General features: G+C 39.6%; 1 long non-coding RNA gene across 1 annotated transcript in view; it reads left to right on the top strand.

Annotated features, from left to right (window-relative positions):
- Nucleotides 1-1,912: 1,912 nt before the first annotated feature.
- Nucleotides 1,913-13,671, top strand: part of LOC135362703 (uncharacterized) — a 66,142-nt gene continuing 54,383 nt past the window's right edge. Inside the window, exon 1 of the long non-coding RNA XR_010407694.1 lies at nucleotides 1,913-2,711. This is a non-coding gene — a long non-coding RNA (uncharacterized LOC135362703). The remainder of the gene's footprint in view (nucleotides 2,712-13,671) is intronic.

Genomic DNA, 13,671 nt, shown 5'->3' on the forward strand with positions numbered 1-13,671 from the left:
CATTCTCTCTCTCTCCCTTTGTTTATTGATCTGTTTATTCCTAATTCTTCATCTTTGGTTCCTGTGTCTGAAATCTTTCTCTACCTCCTTCAGCTTGTCCTTCCAAACCTAGCTCTGTGAAGTTCTGTGAAGTAAATAGAAGGGAGAGAGTTTGGCCAATTAGATTACTGGTCTCAATTCTTCATTCCTCTGGAACAGTATTAACCTCCCACACCCCTGCTATGGCTTCATGGTAGCTGAAATGTATGCTCACCTCCATGACTCTGGGCTGTTGACTTGTCATCAATATGACATAGTATGCCATGTTCTTCTGCTTCTGTCATCTGCTTCTGTCATCATTGTGAGCACATGACTGGGTGTCCACTGCCCCTTTAGCCTGGACTCAGAATGAGACAGGGAGAGCAGACCTGACCCAGATCTACAGCTGGAAGCTAAATCCAGCAGAACCCAACAGAGCCCAGCTGATGTCACAATGTGTGCCTAGAAATGTCTGGAGAAAGCCTCTCTTCAGAAGGAAAAAGTATCCAACTATACATAAAGGTTGATAAAACAGTTTTCAATATTTATTCATTCTGTCACTCATTAAGTCATTCACCAAATAGCACCAACTATGATACTGTCTAGGCCTGAGATTCTTTTTTTTTTTTAAGATTTTATTTATTTATTAGAAAGAGAGAGAGCACAAGCAGGGGGAGTGGCAGAGGGCAGGGAGCCCAACTCAGGGCTGCATCCCAGGACCCAAACAAAAGGCAGACGTTTAACTAACTGACCTAGGTGGCCCTAGGCCTGAGATTCTTAACTCTATGAAACTATGTGTCAAGATTTGTCCATTAATGCATTTTTCTGAGGAAAGGGTTTATGGCTTTCCACAGCTACTCAAATGGGTTCTTAACCCCAACCAAATGAGTAAAGTCCCTTGATATAAGGGTTTGGCGTTTGACTTATTTTCCACAAAAGGTCAATATTGAATAGTAGGCTGTTCACCTATGAGTGCAGACTGAATAAAAGTTCTGCTCAAGTCATTTGAATATTACTGGAAGGATTGACCAGAGAATTGGATTGTGATGTGTGTAATTAATGAATCAGTGCATTAGTCCTTTGCAATGATCATCCATATCACTTGCAATTGACATTCCAGCTACATAACTTGTATCCTAAAATTAAAATGAAAATACTAAATGTTTATAAATACCATCTTGAATTTTAATCATCACCTTAGTAATTTTGTAATTAGGGCTCTGGTATCTTTCTATTAGCACCCTAGCAATCTGTGCTTTTCTAAGTGTTTTCTCCTGTTACGCTAGTACTGGCCCCTAGCAGTTTCTTGATGGATTCTTTCTTTATCTCTTTCCTTCCTTCCTTCTTTCCTTCCTTCCTTCCTGCTTTCCTTCCTTCCTTCCTTTTCTTCCTTCTTTTTTTTTTCCTTGTATAATTTAATTTTAAGATCCTTTACTATTATGGTTTATCTGCTCTGCATTTCCTAGTTTGGCATTGATCCTCTTAAATATATCAGCTAAAAGTGACCAGACTCCAAATGCAATCAAATGCTTACCTTCTGCTATGGACTGAATTATGTCCTCCCCCAAATTCGTATGTTGAAGCCCTAACCTTCAATGTGATGATATTTGGAGATGGGACCTTTGGGAGTTAATTAGGTTTAGATAAGGTTGTAAAGGCAGGGCCCTGATGATGGGATTAGTGCCCTTCTAACAAGATATGCCAGAGAGCTTGACACTCTCTCTCTCTGCCATGTGTTAGGATGGCAAGAAGGCAGTCATCTGCAAGTTAGGAAGAGATGTCTCAGCAGAAACAGACCTTGCTGGCACCTTATTGTCAGGCTTCCAGCATCCATAAATTTCTGTTGTGTAAGCCAGCCAGTATTTTGTCATGGCAGCCTGAGCTGACCAGACACCTCCCTTCCTGCTCCCCACACAGTGTCTAACATGGCACTTGGCTCCCATGGTCTGGGTGACAGACTGGCCCCTAGGATGCCAGCCTTAAGAGACCATTCTTGGTTTGCCCAGAATTGACACACTGATGAGCCCAGCAGGCCCCCGAATTCACGCCAGACCTTTCCACTGTTGGTCTGGATTTCTGGACTTCTAGTGCTTGCTTATCCATGCCAGCCGTTGGGGAGCCAAGGACTTCTTGGGTAAGATACCACATGCATGAATAATATGACAACCGTCTGAGTTGGCAGCAAGGGGTGGCAGAACTTTCCTAGGGATAAGGCCAAGGCTGGCAGTTTTCCTGCCTCCATTCAGTTCTTGGAGGCCCAGCAAATTCACGTGGCCACGTCTGGGGCTCTAGGACTCACTGGTGGGAAGATTTGGACACAGCTGGGATAATGTTCTCCTCTGCAGCCACTGGGCAACCTATACAGTTCAGATGTCCTTAGGTCTCCCTCCGGAAGGACTGATGAATGCCTGCTGTCTCCCACGCTTGCCATTCAGCTGCCCCATACCATGCACAAGAACAAGCGGCAAGTATGAGTGCATCTCTTCGATTCCCTCACCTCCTGAATGGGGATCATGGTAATAACAAATAATGCTCAAGACAGTTTTGAGAATCAAATGAGGTGGAGAGGTCACGTACAGAGGCTGAACTGTCAGAGCTGCTATCACCCAGGCACCGTTCTCACAACGGTCATACACTGTTTCCTACAGAGCTAACAACACCTTGACACAGGCTGTGTTATGCACATTTTACAGGTGAGTAAATCGAGGCTTGGGGAATTTACTGAACCTGCATGAGCTCACAAAGCTAGTGAGTGTGAAATGTGTTTCCCAGTGCTTGGCACATAGGGAGCACTTAATTTGTACTTACTGAGTCAATAAGAGTAGCAGCTTCTGTTTCTTTAATTCAGGTTGACTCCATAGTCCATATCACCAGTATTGTGCTGTACTGCTAAACTCTAACTGTAGAGTGCTGTCCACCTGTGAGACACCGTTCCTTCCCATTTGGCCATTGATTTTTTTGTTTGTTTGTTTTTTAATTTTATTTATTTATTTGAGAGACAGAGCATGAGTGAGAGAGAGAGAGAGAAAGCATGAGCAGGGGGAAGGGCAGAAGGAGAGGGAGAAGCAGACTCCTCACTGAGCAGGGAGCCCGATGCAGGACTCAGTGCCAGGACCCTGAAATCATGACTTGAACCAAAGGCAGACACTTAACCGACTGAGCCACCCAGGTGCCCTGGTCATCAGTTTTGATCCCCAAACTGATTACCCTGTAAGTCAGATCCCAGCAGACCTCCTGGATCTTACATCCTGCCCATTTACACCTTTCGTGGATGACAGACTTTGTATAGGTTTCTATGTGGGCCAAAAATAAAGACATGTTAGTATTGACACTGAGCTTGATGACATTATGCTGCAGAGGAGGGAGGGGATTAGGAAAATGACATGCAAGGACCATACATAATAGTAGCTACTCCCTTATTGAATGTTTATCTGTGGGAGGCACTTCGTTATGTGTTTTACATATAGTATCATTTTATCCTTATACAACCTCAAAAAGCAGGGACCCTTTTTCAGATGAGGAATTTGAGAATATCAATTTAACAACTGCTCCATGCAAGTTTCTGGTTCCTAGGAGAAAACAATCATGGTTAAGCCATGTTCTCTGACTTGACAGCCAAAATTTAGCAAAGTCACTGGCATGATTTAGAAGCTGTGTAAGGGCTCTGGACCCTGGAAGCCCTGCATTCAGATCCCTCTCTCCTGGGGAGTCCTGATGAGCCAGACAAAAGGGGGTTGCCTTCTCTGAGTTTTCTGACATGCAAAAACGGTGATACTTATACAGTAAGATGTGAGACAGCTGTAAAAATTACATTGGATAATGTATGGAAAGTACAATTTGCATGGCACAAATTAAACACTTAGTAAGTGTTCACTGTTAACATTATTATGCACATAGAGTAAAAAAAAACAAGAACAGTAAGCCAGCAGATTTGACGTACAGATGAGGATTTCAGACAGTGAATGTTTTTGGAGCAGTGGAAACCACTTCCTTCCAGCTTGGGGGTGGATGTGGGTGGGGGGCTGTGATCATCATCATGAAGGTCTCAAGGATCAGCCCCTGTGGAGTTCAAGGCCCTGAGGCCAAGGAGGAGCAGAGAAACAATGGGACAACGTCTGCCTTCCTGATGTGCTCAGTTTTGATGACGATATGTCTACAGGAACTGTTATCTAAAGTTTTTATTGACTACTGGTTTGAGGGTATAAGAATACTGCCTTATATGTGTTCAGCACTTTTATAGCACCCAGGGTTCTCTCACATGCATGATGTCATTCCCGTGGTTCTCTCTCTGACCTCGTGAGAGCCCCATCTCCTTGTGAGATGCAATAATTTAGGTGGTCATCCAATTCACATGTGTGGTGAATGGCCAAGTCAGGACTCAAACTCTCGTCTGCCCAACACCAGGTTCAGTGCTCTCCCAGCTCTGAATATGAAAGTGAAAGAGTTGTCTGGGTGGACATAGGAAGGTTATTCAAGGAATGATCCTCAGAAGAGAGGGTAGTTGAGTCCCAGTGACCCCACCTGTCACAGATGTATCCAGCATAGTGATATCGCTGGGCAGCCCCCCACTTCAGGGAGCACTGAGCATGGTCAACCCAGAGAGAGAATCTCTTTTACTCCATTCTAATGCAGATGAAAAGCAAGTGTTTCCAAATAAATCATTTTTCTTTATTGATTCTGCAAGTACTGGCTATCCCATTCTGTAACACTGAGAAGCATCTTCATGGAGTGGAAAGAACACAGGCTTTGGAATTAGACAGATGTGACTTCTAACATGAACTCTGACTCTTACCAGCCCCATGACTTTGGACAAACCATTAAAGCCATTGGGCACCTCTGTCTCTTCATCTTTGAAATGGGGGCTAATAAGACCTACCTGTAGGCTTATCGAGAGGATTAACTTATATAATGTATTCAAGGTGTTAAGATCACATTGGACTCTTTAAAAAGTCTTGATTTTTATCATCACTTTTATATCAGTTAATTAATAAACTGCAGTTAAAAAAAGACTTGCTTTCTAGATCCAGTGGACTTCACACATAGTTACTAATGGTTATAACATCAGATTGCCAGGCAGTTAGCTTGATTCATACCTTCAAAAGAAAAGCTGTGTTTTGTGGTAGGAAGAGAGAGAAACTCACTCCCCAGGCCAGGCAAACATGTAGTCAGTCAACATGTAAGAGGAAAGCTAGAACAATGAAGAGAAAATTTCAGATCTCCAGATTAGGTAAGAGTACTCCAGAGTGTAAGCCATTCCTTAGGCAACTGGGGATCATTCCAAAATATGACATTTGTCACAGCTGTTTGGGCTTTGTGCATCCAGTGCATTGTTGGACATTTGTTTTGTTATCACTTTAAAGTGGTGGTGTTGAAAAGGTCATGTTAGCTACCATGACTTCAAACAGACCATATCCTTAATATTTTCATATCTCTGCTTTGGACAGTAGACTTCAGACACTGCTGAACAGAGCTCTGGAGCTCAATAGGATCCTTATACCATCTGAAATCATCCAACAGATAAGCTGCTGCTGAGTTTGAAATTTAGGGGAAGATACACAAGGAAGAAAGCAATTACAACAGTCCTGACAGTGCTGTACCAGGGGAAGTAGGAGGTGCTGCAGGGGCTGATAGGAGGACCATCTAATTCAGTACTGGTGATCAAGGCATTACCCATATTAAAACAGTAACCAAGTGAAGGCAAGTGGAAGGAGGGAGGTAGGAGGATGGAGACAACATCCTCAGATAAAGGAACAGAATGTGTAGACACAGAGATGAAAAAGAGCATGGCACATTCAAGGAACTAAACAAAGATCAGGCAGTACTGGAATGTATAGTGGTTGGTAGGAAGATGGTAAGAGATGGGGATAGAGAGGAAAAAAATTCTGATAAACTATAAATGTACAAATGGTCTGATACATTTTTTATTTAAATTTTTTTTGTGTGTGTGTTTGTGTGTGTGTGTGTAGGCTCCATGCCCACATATAAATGGTCTGATAAATGGTAAGAGGTCTGTTAAATCATACAAGAAGATTAGACTTCATTTCTGAGTGGATGAGAAGTGTCTTAAGTGTTAAACAGGAGCATGCAGAATCTAATCTTCTAGGAAGTCATATACAAGGTAAATTGGAAATGAGATATGATGGTGATGAGGATGACAACAAAGAAGAAGAAGAACCACCATCATCAACACCACCACCACCAAAGTAGAATATATGGCCAACCAAGAGTTCAAGAGCCCCTCTTGTGGCCTCAGATGACTTTACTCCATGCAAACAATAGGGTCAGCACACGAAAAGAACTTGATAAATGAATGCCTTGGTGGTTCATTTGATTTCACAGTTCTCCTTGTGATGGCTGGCATAGCACTCTCAGAATGTGGCACTGGAAGGGTGACTGATCTCAAAGAGTTAAGTATCAAATAAATTCATGTATTATTCTTGAAAACCACAAAATAAGTTGTGGTTTTATGTTTTGTAAAAATATTTACAAATGAGAGAAGTGTCTGTTTAGCCAAAGTTGATCTTCTCTCTCCCCATCGAACAGACCTCATTGCAGGCATTGAAAGGTAGGGCAGGAAGAGGAATTGTGGATTATTTTGTACCATGTATTTATTGAAGAGATGGGGAAATCAGTTTAAAGATGGGGAAGGGACGCGTTTTTATCATTTACAAAAGTGAGGAACAGGTAATTTATCCTAATAATCTATTCCCTAGGGTAACATGCCTCAAGGTATGTTCACGAGGATGCAGGACTGGTAAATGGTAGTAGCTGGTGTGTGTGTGCATGTGTGTGTGTGTGTGGTGGCAGTGGAGGGTGTGGGTAGGGGAGTTCTAGTTTCTTTGTATGTTTGGCAATAATGGTAAAAACAAAGCTAAGCAGATTATTATAGTATGTTTAAGAGCTTTTAATACACCTTTGGAAATCCTAAATGGAAGATTTCCATCATCCTAAGATACTCAGGATAACAACAGATTGACATGTTTTTCATAAATTACACTCATCATATTATTTCTTTAGGGTCCTCAGGATTGACATTATAATTCTATATTATATAAAAGGCTCTCAGAGTTTTATCTGCATTTCCTATTACACACTTATTTTAAGTATGTGTCTCTAGAAGTTAATCTGTTTCTCTTGAAATTCAGCTGGAAGCTTTTAACAGATAAAATAGTTCAATGCCTAAATAAGTCACATCAACTTCTAGCTTTCAACATTTTATGATCTACTTCAAGAGATTTGGCAGTGTCTACTGCCTTAAATTGGATTAGTTGTCTTGCGACTGTCAGTCTTCTGCCTTCATAAAAATGTTTCATTTCAATGCAACATTGAAGTATAATCTCTTATAAGCAAAAATTGAGGACCTGAGTTAAATTTAGCCACACAAGGTACAGGAATGCAAAAGACTTGACTGGAGTGATGGTCAGATGAATGGGCCTTATTTATGCACAGGTAAGTTTGCCTAAGCAAGGCCTCATGGCTAACAAAATCATCTCACATTGTGTAACAGGTAGCCTAATTTCAGAGACATTAAAATCTGGGATGCGTATGTGTGCACTGAATGAAGAATTAATGAACAGATTTTTACATTTTATAGGCCACACTCCAGGAAATGCTGTTTCCCTAGGAAGGACAAGAAACAATGCCCTACAATCTTGCCAAGCTCTCATCACTGTGTAACCAACCTTTCCAAATTGATATTCACAAATGTCTTAGTCTGTTCAGGCTGCATGACAAATTATCACAGACTGGGTGACTTATAAACAACAGAAATTTATTTCTGTTTATTTCTCACATTTCTGGAGCCTGAGAAGTCCAAGATCAAGGTGCTGGCAGATTCCATATATAGTGAGGACCCACTTCCTGATTCGTATATCACCTCCTCTTCCTATGTCCTCACGTGGTAGAGGAGGGGCAGCATCTCTCTGGGTGTCTTTTATAAGGGCACTAATCCCATTCATGAGAGTTGCTTCATGATCTAATTAGCTCCCCAGTGCCCCATCTCCTAATACCACCACACTGGGAGTTAGAATTTAAAAATATGAATTAGGGGAAGCAAATCTTCAGTCTATAGCAACAGATATTTAGATAAATCTTCAGGTCATTTATCAAAGGCATTATTACATTCCTCCAACCATAATCCTATCTTTCATCTAAGGACTCAAGCTATTTCAAGTTTTAAATGGATGAACCTGTTGTGAGATTTTAAGATTTCTGATACTCAATAGTGTATGAGCTAAAAAATATAAAAAGATAAGTGAGAATGTACATTCCAATATTAAAAGTAATATACAAATCTATCTTTATCCTTAAAATTTATTTCACTTTTCTTTTTAAAAATCTTTTTACTTATTTTCTCCACAGTCTTATTTTCTTCTTTTTGCCAAGTTATATCTGAATGACATTTTAAAGCCGGTCAAAGGAGGGAAAACTAAAACATATGATCTTAATTAAGTTTAAGTGAGTGTTTTGCCAATTCAAAGTTGTAGTTAAGAGAGTTAGCATTTTATTTTAGAGAGGGAAAGTGGAAGTTTATGATTCAATTCTATTCTTGCTCTATTAAGTCAAAACGAGTATCTCCAGAGTTCAAAATCATTTCTCTCTTTAAGTCAGAGTCCTTTATTTGATAATGGCCCCAGAACATTCATTGTGAAGCACAGGGCAATTATCTCCATTATAAGTCAAACTATTTCGGATTGTATCTTAAATGCTCACTCAATGTCTTCCCTTTCCTGAAGTCATCAGAGACCAATACTATAGGCTTAAGATTCCACAAATGTGGGGACAATGACTTCAGTTTTCAGTGATTTTGTCAAAGAATGGGAGTAGGGTATTCTTTCTGTTCTTCCTGAGGACTTCTTTTTTTCTTTTAATAAATCACAGAGTGAACCTTAAACACTATATACAAGGCAACTGTTAAAGTCTTTCTCTGTGCTATAAAACTTAGTACACCACATTTTATTTTCTCTTGTTTACAATTAATCTATCAAGTGTTTGTTTTAGAACTTCCAATAAAAGATTGAGATGAAAATGCCTGATAGCTTCTACTCTCCTCACTGTGTCTCAGGTTTCTCATCTGTAAAATGGAGATCATATGATAATACTGACCTTACAGGTTTTTGTTGAGAGGTTTGATTGAGTTAATGCACATCAAGAATTTAGGATACATAGTAAGGGTTGTATACATGGATTGTTATCATTATGAATATTATCATTTTTATTATTATCATCATCATTATTAATGAACAAGAAACCCAACAACTCTAATCTTAGTAAATACCTAGTCTAAGTTTGGTTTAGCTTGAGTCTCCCTAAATTGAAAAAGTCTAAATATCTATTATGTATGGACAAACTTTTATGGTCTTTCTTCAAACTACAAAACATGATGGCATCATTGTGTGGTAAAGATGTCTTGGACTTCTGAGCTCAACTCCTTGTTCAACAGTGAATTTGCTTTGTAACCAGAATCAAATACTTGTAGTAGGTACATCTTAGGCTGTTGGTTCAACCTTGCTTGTCTTCTCCACCTACACATTAAGGGTCCCAGCAGCTGTGAACTAGTCAGAGGTCACTGATGATAGAATGAAAGTTGGGGATGTAATGCAAGCCATCAGAGTATATTTGTGGGGATTTAGAAAGTGACCAAAGAAAAAGAGAGATGAATTCATTTCTAGGAAATGAACACCCAAAAATTTGTCAGAAGTAGGAGGTGGGGAGAGAGGAAACAAAGTAGTGAGAATGAGATAAGACACACTAAGTGGAGGAGAAAGGAAAGAGAAAGCTTCTTGGACATCCATGAGGCTGGGCATGCTCTCTGTCCTTAGGTTCCATGAGACACATTTATTTCTGTGCTTCTACCAAAGTTCACCTTTTGTTTGTTTGTTTTAACTTATTGGGTTTTGCTGCTGTTGTTTTTACAATTTTGTTACTTATAGGTAAAGGAGTCCTAAATAATATAACATGTATTTTACTTGAGTTTTGTTTTTTTCTTTTAAAAATGAGTAAATGAATATCTCAGATCTTGGTGTTGAGCATTAGAGATTGTGCCCATAAAATGTGCAATTCCAAGTCTGAAACAATAAAATGTCTTTTTACTGGTTATCTTCCTCCTGCTTCTCATTTTGCTTCTTCTTTATTATTTTTATTATTGTTGTGGTCCTTTTGCTTTCATTTAGAGAAAAGAAAATAACACAAATGACTGGGTTTGTATCTGGATCATGGAAGGGACATCATCATTTTAAATAAATATGTAAAGCCACAATTTTGTCAATTCCCAAGACTTAATAAAGCCAATGATTTCATTATATTGTTTTTTCCCCAAGAGTTTCAACTAGGATTAGAATTTATCAGAGAAGTTAGTAAACTATATTTTGTCTACATTAGTCCAAATGAACAGATATTCCCAAGTCCTTCCCTGAGATTGTTTTTTTTAAATTTTATTTTATTATGTTAATCACCATACATTACATCATTAGTTTTTGATGTAGTGTTCCATGATTCATTGTTTGCGTGTAACACCCAGTGCTCCATTCAATACATGCCCTCTTTAATACCCATCACCAGGATAACCCATCCCCCCACCCCCCTCCCCTCTAGAACCCTCAGTTTGTTTCTCAGAGTCCACAGTCACTCATGGTTCATCTCCCCCACCGATTTCCCCCCCTTCATTTTTCCCTTCCTACTATCTTTTTTTTTTTCTTAACATATAACGTATTATTTGTTTCAGAGGTACAGGTCTGTGATTCATCAGTCTTACACAATTCACAGTGCTCACCATAGCACATACCCTCCCCAATGTCTATCACCCAGCCACCCCATCCCTCCCAACCCCACCACTCCAACAACCCTCAGTTTGTTTCCTGAGATTAAGAATTCCTCATATCAGTGAGGTCATATGATACATGTCTTTCTCTGATTGACTTATTTCGCTTAGCATAATACCCTCTAGTTCCATCTGCGTCATTGCAAATGGAAAGATTTCGGTTTTTTTGACGGCTGCATAATCCATTGTATATATATACCACATCTTCTTTATCCATTCATCTGTTGATGGACATCTTGGCTCTTTCCATAGTTTGGCTATTGTGGACATTGCTGCTATAAACATCAGGGTGCACGTACCCCTTCAGATCCCTACATTTGTATCTTTGGAGTAAATTCCCAGTAGTGTAATTGCTGGGTCGTATAGTAGCTCTATTTGCAACTTTTTGAGGAACCTCCATACTGTGTTCCTGAGTGGCTGCACCAGCTTGCATTCCCACCAACAGTGTAGGAGGGTTCCCCTGTCATTTCCTGACTTGTTAATTTTAGCCATTCTGACTGGTGTGAGATGGTATCTCATTGAGGTTTTGATTTGGATTTCCCTGATGCTGAGCGATGCTGAGTGCTTTTTCATGTGTCTGTTGGCCATTTGGATGTCTTCTTTGGAAAAATGTCTGTTCATGTCTTTTGCCCATTTCTTGATTGGATCATTTGTTCTTTGGGTGTTGAGTTTGATAAGTTCTTTATAGATTTTGGATACTAGCCCTTTATCTCATATGTCATTTGCAAATATCTTCTCCCATTCTGTGGCTGTCTTTGGTTTTGTTGACTGTTTCCTTTGCTGTGCAAAAGCTTTTTATCTTGATGAAGTCCCAATAGTTCATTTTTGCCCTTGCTTCCCTTGCCTTTGGTGATGTTTCTAGGAAGAAGGTGCTGCGGCTGAGGTTGAAGAGGTTGCTGCCTGTGTTCTCCTCTAGGATTTTGATGGACTCCTGTCTCACATTGAGGTCTTTCATCCATTTTGAGTCTATTTTTGTGTGTGGTGTAAGGAAACGCATGTGGCTGTCCAATTTTCCCAACACCATTTGTTGAAGAGACTGTCTTTTTTCCATTGGACATTCTTTCCCGCTTTGTCGAAGATTAGTTGACCATAGAGTTGAGGGTCCATTTCTGGGCTCTCTATTCTGTTCCATTGATCCCTGAGACTGTTTTGACATGTGTACACATCCTCAGCTACTAGATGGATGGTTCTGATTAGTCTGATCAACTGAGTCACATAATCAGTCATGCAGTCAAGCAATCAATTGGCCTATTTCTACTCTCCCTCTCTCACCAAATTGAATTATTTGATTATATTGTTAATCAGTTTTACATTTAATCTTCATGAATTTCCCCTAAAATAGACTGGGACATTACAAGGCATAACATAATTTCCCCAACACAAAAATAGGAGGGCAGACAGGGGTAAATTTGAGATTTTCCCATTTTCAGAGCAGCTACCTTTCCTTCACAACCACCGCACAAACACACACAAGAGAAAGAAGCAACTACCTTTGTCTTGAGGTACATCAAGTTATCTCCAATTTACAGGTGGGAAAACTAAAGTTCAAAGAGAGGTATGGTAACTTCTTTGGTGCCATAGAGCATTAAGACACAGGGTATCCCAAGGGACCAAGCCGGAACCCACATAACCTGGATCTGCTACTCAGGAATAGTACCTAAATAATACCTCACTGATAGTACCTGGTGTGGGGCTCCAGGAAATAGATTTTTCAAATAATATTAAACCACTGAAACTATGGTGGATAGCTTCCCACAAAAGAAGGACTAGGAAATTCATGTTAGAGAGGTGTGGTCAATTCTGTGGCCCCAGCATAAAGTAGAAAGAGTAGAGGAAGGAAAAACAGATACTGAAGGAGAAAGACTGTTATCTTCAGGCTGCCTCCTTTAACTTTATTGAAAAAAAATAAAAACAAAATCCAAGAATGAATGGGCCATTTGCCTAGAGCTTAATAAGCCAAACCATAGTTTTTGTTCACTTTCAGCTACTTTGTATTAAATTAATGTTTTCTCCAGTGGCTTATATGAGTCAAAAAAACTCCTTGAGGCAGAGACTGTATCCTTGGGGCTCAACAAAGAGCACAAGAAATATTTGTAAGATGCTGAGTGGGTATTTAGGTATGAAATTCCCTGAGATGTAAAATTCTTTCCTTGCGGCTAACTCTCAAAGGTCCAGTGTAAGTTCATGTCTTCAAGGAATCCTTTCTTATTTTCATAATTTCCCCATAAAAATCAATTTCTCTCCTCCCTCAGAGTGTTGAATGAATGTCCCTTATTGTAAGCATTTTGTTCTGTTTAATCACCGTGTTAGTTAAATGACATGAGGAAGACTGCCTTTTTAGCTATAAGGTCCTAAAAGTTTGGAACCATTCCCTACCAAACTCTGGGTTTTGTTTTTTTTGTCTTTCGTTTTTTTGTTTTTTATTTAAGATGTTATTTTTAAGCAATCTCTTGAACTTACAACATCGAAATCAAGAGCTTCATGCTCTGCTGACTCAGCCAGTCAGGCACCCCTACTATGTTTTATCTCAGTACCTAGGATACTGATTTTCACTCAGTAGAAAAAAAATTGATAAATAAATAAAAGCAAATATGAATGTGCTATAAATGTGTTTGGTTGGCTCTAGGCTAAAGCTGATAACATTTGCTCTTGGTATTTCTTCTCAAAGACTTGGTATTTATTACTTTGTCTTGTCTCCCTGATGAGTGCTCTTCTGCTTTTGCCCCATCAAGGATATTCTCCTGAGACTATTACAAATTAAATTATGCCAACATATAAAGGTCTGAAAAATCCCAAAGGAGTTTCATTTACACCTGGAAAAGGTATTAAGTTGA

The sequence above is a fragment of the Mirounga angustirostris genome, unplaced genomic scaffold (genome assembly GCF_029215605.1).
Source record: "Mirounga angustirostris isolate CCGP_5_RB_7025 unplaced genomic scaffold, mMirAng1.0.hap1 SCAF_15, whole genome shotgun sequence".
NCBI classification, from domain to species: Eukaryota; Metazoa; Chordata; class Mammalia; order Carnivora; family Phocidae; genus Mirounga; species Mirounga angustirostris.